The sequence below is a fragment of the Geospiza fortis genome, unplaced genomic scaffold, assembly GCF_000277835.1.
Source record: "Geospiza fortis unplaced genomic scaffold, GeoFor_1.0 scaffold163, whole genome shotgun sequence".
Lineage (NCBI taxonomy): Eukaryota > Metazoa > Chordata > Aves > Passeriformes > Thraupidae > Geospiza > Geospiza fortis.
Genome location: NW_005054401.1, coordinates 826,985 through 836,913, shown reverse-complemented (window position 1 = coordinate 836,913; position 9,929 = coordinate 826,985). Strand labels below are relative to the sequence as shown.

The 9,929-nt window shown below is 35.5% G+C and overlaps 1 long non-coding RNA gene across 1 annotated transcript in view; it reads right to left on the bottom strand.

Moving 5' to 3' along the window:
• Window positions 1-610: 610 nt before the first annotated feature.
• Window positions 611-9,929, bottom strand: part of LOC115948454 — a 9,489-nt gene continuing 170 nt past the window's right edge. Inside the window, exons 2-3 of the long non-coding RNA XR_004082285.1 lie at window positions 8,521-8,672; window positions 611-707 (exon numbers count right to left, since the gene is read on the bottom strand). This is a non-coding gene — a long non-coding RNA (uncharacterized LOC115948454). The remainder of the gene's footprint in view (window positions 708-8,520; window positions 8,673-9,929) is intronic.

Sequence of the window (9,929 nt, the reverse complement as noted above, 5' to 3'; positions counted from 1 at the left end):
CCTGCGCTGAGGATTTGTGAAGAAGGGATTCTCTTGGAAAAAGAATACTCGTTTTGATGTTTATTTTTCTGTCCCGCCTAAGCATGGTGGAGAGGACGAGGAGGAGGACTGCAAAAGGCTGCCTCGCAGGAGGCAGACCTGGAAAGGGCCCTTAAACTGAACCCTCAAAGGCGGCAGCCCCTGCAGGTGGGACACTCGCTGGAGTTACTGTCGCTGCTCATGCCCTTTCTCTGTGGATGTGAGAGGCCGCTCCGCAGGAACCGAAACACCCGCTGCTCAAAGCATTGCCGGGGCGAGGGATTGCCAGATGGACATACGAAAAGGGAGTGGCTTTCAAAAACGGGCTTTGGACGAGCACCGGGGAAAATACTGATGTTCAGGTGAAATGTCCTTCGCTGGAGGCTGAGGCTCCACCGCCACTAGATTTACTGGAAATATTTTAATTGTGTGTTGTGAAGGAGTGTTTGGAGAAAGAGCATGTCCTAGTCTGAAAGACTTTCTGGTGTTCCTCTCTACAGGTAAAACTGACTAATCATAACACAGGATAATAATGAAGAAGCATTTATATCCCATGAAATAACTATGTCTTTTAGTACTCACTTAATGTCGTTTGCTGCTCAGTACTTGGACAAAAATCCTTTCATTTCTAGAGGAAGCACTCCTTGTCTGTCGACTCCAGGAATCAGCTGGACACAGCTGTAAATACCCTGTGACATATAAACACACCCTTTCAGCGCTGGATAAATGTTATTTGCACAAAGGGATAAAATCTTACACCAGTGCACCTGATCTCTCCAATGCTTAGGATTTTTTGAATTGTGCTTCAAATGCTTCTCTTATGCTTAAACTACTACAAAATTCATAATTTTGGATGAACCAAAGTTTGGTTTATAAGTGTATTTTTTTTTTTTTGTTTAAATGGAAGACGGCGCTGGAAAACACGGTAATTCAGTAGTGGAAATACTGTTATTCTAATGGCATGTATTAACAGAGACAGAGTAAACTGGGTTCTGAAAAAAATGTATTACAGATCTTTGTTCCAAGTCAATATAAAAGGTCCCAATCCTATAATAATTTATGCATTTATAACTAGAAGTTATCAATTTGAAATAAAGGTAAATAATTGGTGTTGCAAATGAAATGTGTCCTTAAGTCTTTGCACTTAATTTAATACATTGCAACTCTGTAACTCAAGGGGAAAACTATTTATGTTCTCTTGGAAACAAAATATAACTTAAGGAACTACCTATCTGGAGTTCACGTAGCATATATACGTGCACTTATACACCTATGAATTTCCAGGAAAATGTAATTCTAAAATTACAAAGCTCAGGAATACTATTTCAATATACTTCTAAGTGATTGTTGCCAATTCATGTTGATGGAGTCTTTCTGTAATTTTAGTAATCTATTTAAATAATTATTTTTTTCTTAATTGGTGAATTAATATGTAAATAAAATACAGAACATTGAATTTTTAATTTTCAAATGCCAAATATGTTTTTTTATGGTTCTATGGTCAGGCACAACACCTATTTGATTATGGCTTCAATGAGAATATCACTAGACCATTTAATGCTTTTAAAATACCACTCAACTAAAAGAACCTGTAGAAATGGCGATTTACTTGAGTACTATGCTGTATTACCTGCACAAGAGAACAACTAATTCAAACCATTAAGAGAGAAAGTGGTGTGTAACACACATGGGCAAATCAGGATTTTATTTTCCTTAAGGGAAATAAAATATTTTTATTCCACTTTTTAAAATGAAAGATCAAATTCTTTGACTGCATTCAGACAAGGGGTCCCTTGTATTCTGCTTCAAAAGCTCACTCACAACAATCTATTGCAGAATGGATGTTCACTATATTCCTAAAAGCACTTTAGTGTGCATAGGGTTCATGTCATGTCATTATGCCTGAAATGACCAGAGAAGTGATAAATCAAGTATTTCAGATTACCTGATAACTACTGCAAAAGCTTTTAAACCTTATTTCTGTTCCAGGCCTTAGTCATGGGGTGGGGATAGCCGTAATCTTTTTGGGAGGAGCTATGCAGCCATGCAACCATGACTGTAGCACACTAGGAGCATACACTGCATGAACAAAGCTGGTTGCAGTCTGGAGAAGGGCAGAGCTCTCTGAATTCCCCTGACAAATCCACACCTATGTGGTCTAGAAAATGAACTGCAAGTTTCAGGGCAAAAGCTTTAGAACCTAATCCTGCTCCCTTTGATGTCCAGGGCAAATGCATCTTTTGCCCAAAACAAATGACTGAGTTCCCATAAATTTAAGCTATTTATCCAGTCTGTTACTCTGAGACTCGTTTTTTGTTCTTCAAAGTAAATCTTAACTCAAAAGGCAGGAATTAAAGATCTTCATGGAGAGAGCATTCAACTAATTTTCACAAAATATATGGAAAGCTGTAGGTATGTCTCTTGCTGCTGTTTACAACTGCTGCTGTTGTGTACTGAGATAAGCTTTATAAATGCAAAGATAGTATTGCTGAAAGTAGAGAAGGGACCTCTTTTGCTCTCCTCACTCTGATGTTAACTTCCCTGAATGCTACATGTTGTTATTCAGCTTCATAAATTATGGACACCATGTAATACTGGAGTAAAAATACACCTGGCACCAATGTTTTCTTAGATATGGTTGTTGTAATTTGATTTTTTTCTGTAGAATAAATGAAAAATGCATTGGTTTTACCATTTTTGTCTCTTTAAGGGCCAGTATAACATTCAAGTACCTGTCATTTTAAGTTGTTATGTGATGCACAAGCACTGTGCATTCTGTTTACCTCCTAGTAATTTACAGGTATGCATACTACCCATATAACAGTATATGTACTTCTAGATAGATTTTTAAAATAATTAGGACAAGTCAGTAAAATATATTTTTTAATTATGACTGTTTATTTTATATACTTTCTCAATTGGATAGAACTTTCCTATAAAAAGTGCTGCTTTGTTATCTCTATACAGTAACAATCATTAGCTATCATCCTAAATTTAAGTACTCTATTTAGAATCTGGTGTTAAGTCTGGACCACACAGTGATTACGAAGAATTTAATAATGTACACTGTATGACAAGTAATACAAAGTTATGTTCTTTGCATTGCCTTTAGTTCACAGGAACAAATAATAACACCATGTAACTGTAAATTGACTGGGGGATATTCACTGTGGAAAGTAAGCAATCTAAATATGAAACTCACAGTGGTACGGGTTAAATAAAAAGCCAAAGAAGCCTGAGGAGTCAAATATTTGTATGGTTACTTGCTTTAAGTTTACAACTTCATGGAGACTACTGATTTTTATTTATTTTTCCTGGTAAGCCAGATGGAGGTAGTATTTTTTCCTTCTTCTAATTATTTAGCTTAATTGACTAACAGGAATTTGATATTAAATTAAATGGTACTTTTTAATTTTAAGTGACAAACTTGCATTATCTCTACCATGTTAAGAATGAGCTTCTGTTTGTACACAGTATGAATTCTACAGCAGGCATATATATTAAAATGTACAATAATGTTTCTATGGAGAAAAAATGAGAAGACAAAACTCTGGTACTTTCATTTGAATGTTAAAGTAAACTCTTGATTATGCAAAGTACTAGGGATTCTGAATAAAGTTAAAATAAAGACAAGTAAAACATGTAATTTAGACTATAAAATATACATAAGACATATTATATAATTGAAAAAAGGCCAATGATAGACTGCTGGACAAGTAGACTGTCCCAGAATTGTTATATCAGGGCCATAAACCCAGACCTAACAGAAGCTGACTTTTAGGTAAGATAAATGATCAGTTACACACTGCCAATGATGTTCTTTAGGCTCCTTTCTCACCATTGCTGAACTTCAGAAAGGAAGCAGGTATCATTCCTGATACCTGCCATGATTTCCCATAATTTTTGTGGTGTTTACTTTTATTTTGGTTTTGGGGGGTTTTGTTTGTTTTGTTTGCTCGTTGTTATTGTTGGTTGGTTGCTTTATGGGCTTGTTTTTTGTTTTATTTTGGGTTTTTTTTGGGGGGGTGGTTTTTTTGTTCTTAATTTGAGCATTATAGAACTCTATCCTCTCAATTGTCTTGGTTTGTCTAGGCAGTGGGAGGACAACTTACTGTCAGGTTAGCCACATAAGAAATACTGTTCAGTTAGCTACAAGACTGTTGTTGAGGCCCACTATGGAAAATTTTAAGACAGAAATATAAAAATATTCAGGCTTTTTTTTCATTTCTCCACTTTTTAAGAAGTAAAGCTAAATCAATACAGAACTTCACAGGCCAGCAAAGAAATGTGGACATTCATCTTCTGCCAAAGGACAGAAGTTAAAAATTGGCCTTAAGGGCTGTTGTAGTCAGCTCTGTATTCAGAAAGTCATACTTCTATGCATTAAAAAAAAATTGAGAATATCATAACATGCCTTGCCATTCAATTTTTAATGAACTTGCCAGAAAAAGAAGATTTAAAACAGAGATATGCTTATCTATACACTGTATAGAAAAAAACTGTCTTGGGCTCAGGCCTTTAAAAACTGCTTCCTTGGAAGAGAGAACTTTCTGATTCTTTAGAAATGTCAATTATCCTCAGCCAAAGCATGAAATGGCTGCATATAAATATTAGGTTAAACATGCCTGGGACTGTTCTCTGGCATTGGAGCTTGCAGCCACCAAATGTTCCATGTTTTACCCAGGATAGTCACATGCATGTTTTGCCCATTGAGAATGGGTTATGACTAACGCTAATGTCTAAATTGTGCACAGGAATTGTCTGGGAAAGTGCAAGCTGGCATGCTTTGAGCCTGTGCCAAGGTCTGTTTGAACACTTTAACATGCAATTTTTAGACAGATTATTTCCAATGTCCATGCATGTTCCATTTATGTTGCATTTTAGAGACACACCTAAAGCAATCTTCTCAAAGTGACTTGACAAAAGGAAGGTAAGAAGAAACGGTAGTTCCCCATCTAGGGATTAATCACATTCACATTTCTAATTATTTCTTTATTCAAGCAATTAATGATCTTATAATTATTCAGAAACCTGATAAAAGAAAGTTCATTGAAATTTGGCTATCAGTTGAAATATTTGTTCATATGAAGACATTTTAAAAAGTCCTACACAGTGTCTAAACCAGACTTCTAACCTGCAGCAGATGTCCCTCTACAGGATGTTTGGACATCCTGTAGCCTTTACAAAAGGATGTTACAGTGAGACTGGGAGGAGAAAACATATAGTGCAATAAAATGAAATAAGCACAAGTAACTTTTGCACTCCTTTGGGTTATGGCTGTCAACATCAATTTGTAATGAAAATTATTTCTGAAGTGTAATTTATTGATTTTAAGATAAGAATAGAAAAGGAGTAAGGATAAATAAAACATCATCTGTTATTTTCTGAATTCTGAGTATTCCATTTATAACTTTTATTTTCTTCTTTTTTTTAATGTAGCTGGACATGTGCTGGAAATTTGCTTCTCAGCATGGCCACAGGGATGAATAGCACTGCATCTACTTTGTCAGGACTTTAGAAGATGTGTGGATGCTCCATTAGTGAACCAGAAAGAAGTATAAATTCATCACTTATTTAATTTCTCACAAACTTGCAATACTGTGCATTCTGAAGCACAAAGCCTTTTTAAAATTTTTGGTTTAACTTTCGACAGGGACAGTAAGTGGTCCAGAAAATTGAGCTGTTGACCTGGAGAAGCTCAAATTAAATGCAAATATATGTCTCTGGCTAGATGATGCAGCTTAAAAATCACATCCAAATGATCTATTTATGAAAAATGTCCTTTTCTGGATCATGATGTATTTCAATTCCCGGTTTTGATGTTTACATTTCTGTATTTATCCTCCCACAATTTTAAAATATATATTCAACTCCCTCAGGTTTCTTAAACATAATTCATGTATTAAAAGATGAATTCACCATAGAAAATTTTTGTCTCAAAGGTATAGTTTGGAGAAACAACACACTAAGCAAAAGCAGTTTCCTTAAAGCTTATAATTTAAGTGGAAATAATTTAAAAAGTGTGATGATAATGAAAGACCACTAGTGTACACAGCATTGTTAATTTGTAGTTTTGAATTATTATTCTACATTTTGTAGGTTTGCCAACTTTTTTTACTGTTGACTGCATTCCAGTGCAAGTACTCATATGAAAAATGATACAGTGATTCTCCTGAGGAGGCTGTGATCTCTATACCTGTGCTACTGCTAGTATTGTTTTCCATGCTGGGTTCAATTAATTAATGTGGTCTGTTATGCATAAAATTGCTGTTAGATAAAATGCATTACAGCTAATTGTCATAGGCAGTGCTCTTCAAAATCACTGTAAGAAGTAGTTTAACTTTCTGAAAAAAAAGAACCAGTTTCCACAAGAATATGGGTGCGTGTCACCACCAGAACCAAAGACACATGTGGTTGGCACATGTTTTGTTGGATATTTGAGGATAGGCCTGTGTGAGAAAAAGAGATGTAAAACGCCATAGAAACAGATGCAGAGAAGACACAGATACCCATACACAGGCCTGAGCAATCGCTGTAAGAAAAGCAGAGCAAGAGAGATTCAAGATGACTATCAACCAAGAAGGAGCTACGACTTTGAGTCAAACATTCACATGGTTTCAGAGGAAAAGAATGTACACACAATCTTTATAAATAGAGTGCATCAAAGCATCTGATGCCATCTCTTTTTTCTGACCAGAGACACTACACTAACCAAGTCAAATTAAGTAAGAATACACTTCCAATTTTAATGACAGTTGCTTTCTAAATAGATCCATAAATTACAATAACCTGGCAGCTTTCAAAATATTCATTTCCCTGTCAGGAAAATATGTGCATACGCACCACAAAATACTTTATATACTTTCATTCACTAGACTTTTTCCTAAACTTACTCATGACTTTCTTACCTTCCATTACTGTTTCCCCTCTTTTCCAGACTTAAGAAAGTCTTTTGTTTATTCCAGGGTACACTAGTGATTACTCTCCTCTGGTTAAAGTGCTTTTTTCCTCCTGCATTTCCTTGGGCAATGTTTATCTTTTCTCTGCCATTAGGCTGTGTTTTCCCTATCGTTTTGGATTGTTTCCTTCTTACGTGCTCCCAAAGGTTAGAGGCAGCATATAAAAGTCCTTACTTTATTTTCCTATTTTGAGTTTTCTTCATTGGCAAAATAATCCATGATGTGAACCTCTATCTGCTTCACTTAAAGAATCACTGGCTTAAAAAGCAGATGTCATCTATATCTATATCAATATCTATATCTATATCTATATCTATATCTATATCTATATCTATATCTATATCTATATCTATATCTATATCTATATCTATATCTATATTGATAGAGTCTATATGTCTCTGTCTATCTCTTTAACAAATTATCTTACTGGGTTTATTTCTTTTTCTTAAAAATCATGCTTACAGAATAGCCAAATGCCCAAACAAGAATGCACAATGATTAGAAAGTGAACGAAAAACTGACTTTGGTGGGAATGCCATTTTAATAGTGTAGAAAATAAATTTGTGATTGAATAATGTTTGGATAAAAAGTTCAGTCAAATAAAAAATAATTTGCTGGCAAAGACATTATTTGTGAAAGCCATGCTATAAATTTCTGTTTGAATTATAGAATAGCATATTATTGAATTATAGAATAGTACAAAGAGTACTTACATGAAAAACTGTCACAAAAATTGTTATATATGTGCAGACCTAAAATTATGATCTTTCCTTTTCTAAATTTTTTTCACACTAAATTTCATTTATACTAGTGACTGCATCTTTTTTTAAAATTTAAAATGTAAATGTTCTGCTGTATTTATGATTGTCTGCGAATATCTTTGCATATTGCTAAACTTGGATGTTGCCTCAATAACTCCAGAAGTACTGAAGTTAAATGTCCAGCCTAGGGGCATGCCAAGTAGAGATATTATCCATATCTGAGCTTTCCTTAAGAATTAAATTTCATGAAAAATTGATCATCTAAAAATTAGTGATAGATGGATGTTTAGGGATGTTTTGTTTTGATTTTAAAAACTAGATTTACAAAGGTAAATGCATTTTTTTCTAGTCCATCTGAATTTTATTGGGAAGTATGTTTTATTTTACAGTTAGTCATGATATCCTTATCATCCCCTTATTTTTTATACCTTCTCATAAATACCATCTAGAACTTGAAAAGTGAGAAAAATCCTTGGTATTTCTTTACTGTTGATGATTAACTCAAAAATATAACATCGCCTACGGGGGAAGGAGTGTCACATACATGTCTGATGGCCTGGCTGTGAGGCTTTGTTTCATTTACGATGGACATTGTGTTACACATCATTCCTGTGACCTTCATGGTGTTATGAAGTTAGTATAAAGCCGTGTAACAGCTGAACATTCAAGATCTACCAAACTGATTAACTTTAGCAGTTACACCTTCTTCCTCCTTCTCACTCCTTGAATAATCTTCCCTCCCAACAATAAAATTGTGTATATTTAAATGAAGATTTTCTTACCAGGCCTCTACCAGCTTTACCCTCTTCTAAAAGCAGTTCAGAGATGTCTATATGAGACTTCTTTATGGCTGGTGTTCTTCACATGTAATAGATATAATCTGTCCAGTTCCCAAAAATTTCATTCAAAATGCTATTTACTGCTGTCAAAATGCCTGAAATAGAAAATTTCACATGTAATTTCTGGGAAGTTAAAGAGCTGTAATAACCTGGCTATAGGAATACAACTACATGTTTAGGTAGCTGTAGAATAGTATTTAAATATTGCCCCTAGGAATTTTGGGAGGCAGGAGGGTTCCACCTGCAGAAATTTTACAGAAAACCTCTTAGAACTCCCTATGTGCCAAGCAAAAATTTACAGTACTGTTAATCCAATAGGTTTTCTTCAGCATATACACTTCCCTTTGATTGCAAAAAACATACTGCAACTTTTTAAATTAAACACTATTTTTGGCAATGTAGAGCTCAGGAAAGACTGTGGATTGCTAGTCTAGTGTACTGAGATCCTTATTTAGCCACAAAAAAAGCCAGTGCAGGAATAATGATTAAAGCACACTTCCCGGGGCCGTTTCACTGTTGCACCCTACAGAGGGACCCAGGTTATAATGTAGTTCAATCTCTCATACATTTCTCTGAAATATGTGGATTCTCCATCTATACTATGTTACCACAGTATTACTGAAACAATACTGCTCAGCTGGTACTGAATAATTAGGCAGACAAGAAATCTTATAAATAATACAGAAGAAAATGTTACAAAAATTAAATTTGCTTCTCGAAGACAATGCCCCTTCTATTTCCTCACTGTAAGCTCTAAATTGGTTAATGCTATGTGGTTTTGATCTACTTTTAAGTTTCAGAGTTTCTCAAAGGAAGTGGGCTTGACATTTTATAGTTGCCTGGGAAGCACTGCCCATGCTTACGATTCCACAGAAATATTTTTAGTATGATGGAAAGCTCTCTATCACTAATGGCTGCTTTTAACCAGCTCTTTTATAAGACTTGAAGCACCGTTTCCTTCTGTCAAGGTGCGGACCTAAGAACCCAGTTCCTCACTTTCTTAATTCTTACCATTAAGAGTAAAAAAAAAAGGAGCTTTTCTTTTTCTTGCTATACTGACATATTAAGTCGATCCTAAAGACACAGACAATGTCTCTAAGACACTCCAAAACACTGATGTGAGCAGATGTCTGAGGACGCCTTCCGCCTGTTACCGAACCGCCTGGGGCGGATCTCTCCAGCACAGCCTGTGAAATCCGGCCGAGTTACTCGCGTTTGTGCTCAGGACTCCCAAACCTGTTTGTCACATCTCTTCCACTGGGATCGGCGCGACCGATTCTATAATTATTTGAGCTAAAGAAAGCCACTGACCCCCTGACCGAGCAGCCCCCGGGCTGCTCCGGCCGCTTCCC